The sequence below is a fragment of the Adiantum capillus-veneris genome, chromosome 24, assembly GCF_014529385.1.
Source record: "Adiantum capillus-veneris isolate H3 chromosome 24, ASM1452938v2, whole genome shotgun sequence".
Taxonomy (NCBI): domain Eukaryota; kingdom Viridiplantae; phylum Streptophyta; class Polypodiopsida; order Polypodiales; family Pteridaceae; genus Adiantum; species Adiantum capillus-veneris.
Genome location: NC_140954.1, coordinates 77,654,806 through 77,656,184, shown reverse-complemented (window position 1 = coordinate 77,656,184; position 1,379 = coordinate 77,654,806). Strand labels below are relative to the sequence as shown.

At 46.9% G+C, this 1,379-nt stretch overlaps 1 pseudogene; it reads right to left on the bottom strand.

Annotated features, from left to right (window-relative positions):
* Positions 1-209: 209 nt before the first annotated feature.
* LOC147426622 (uncharacterized) lies at positions 210-1,174 on the bottom strand (annotated as a pseudogene).
* Positions 1,175-1,379: the final 205 nt, after the last annotated feature.

Sequence of the window (1,379 nt, the reverse complement as noted above, 5' to 3'; positions counted from 1 at the left end):
GAAAGTAGGCTACATTCAATCGTCGCTAGGCTTACTCTCTAAATTGTTCCCATGAGGTCGCTCCATACACCTTTACTACAGACTGTCTCTTGCCCTGGAGATGCCCCCATTAGCACTCTACAATAGTATTTTAACCTTCATGACAGAAACGGCCTTGAGTATAGAGGCAGTCACGGTGTTGATACTGACGGTGCTTCTCATGTTCATCGCTATGTCCCTAGCGAAGTGGTCTTCTTCACAATCCCCCGCACAGGCATCAACGGGGGAGGTGAGCTGCAGTATGAGCCTCTATATCATAGGATTCCCTTTTCTCCATCAATGTAACAAACTGAGAATTCTACTGGAGGCGTATTGAGGAGGTAGATTTTTTGGTGTAGCAAGAGCCCTTTGGAAGGCGACATCTGTGCAAATCCTTATACAAAAATCCTTTACAACTAAATTGAGAAGCAAAAAAAGGATTCTCATCCGCCTACACGTTAATAGAAGGGAAGATCTGACCACCAGCCTCTTTGATCTTCTTCTCCGCAAGCTTAGAGAAGAAATTGACTTTAACGACCAGAGCAGTGGGGGGAGCATTGCCTTTACCTAGCACATTATAGTACCCGAACGGTGTGACATCCAGTAAGGGCCCCTTTCCTTTCAGAGTAGATTTCACAGAGATTATCCACATTCACAAAGGGATAGTGGAACTTGTTCATTGTCTTGTGGAAGTAGCACATACTTACCTTCCCAAAGTACCTAGGGTGATATTTTTCGAACAGAATGCGATGGTGGTGCATACCTCCTGTATTACCATGACCTCCGGGATGCTTTTTGTGCTTGCCAATTCTTCCGTGGCCTGCACTGACGTGACCTCTCTTCTTCCTGTTCTTCTTCAACCTGGTCGATGGCGGCCTTCCTACTCTGGAACCGCCACTTGGCTAAGTTCTTTGCTATGGTTGTGGGTTAGTGTACTGAGGACAAGCCTGCTGAGCACCTGGATATTACGTCTGAGGTAGCTAGGTGCCATGATATTGAGACTGAGCATGCTGGCTGACACTCGGATACTATGATTGAACACCTGAAAACTGTGGTTGCAATAGCAGGACCCCAAGATAATGTGGTTGTGCTTGTTGGGGAAGTGTAAATTGTGGCTGCCCTGCTGCACACCTGGATATTGCGGCTGAAGTGGCATATAGTATGGGGTGTGCACTCTGCATGGGATTGATTCCTCCATAGATAATGAGTAGGTATTGACCAACTTGCTCTCCAGCAGAGGAAGTCTCTCTCTCTCTCTCTCTCTCTCTCTCTCTCTCTCTCTCTCTCTCTCTCTCTCTCTCTCTCTCTCTCTCTCTCTCTCTCTCTCTCTCTCTCTCTCTCTCTCTCTCTCTCTCTCTCTC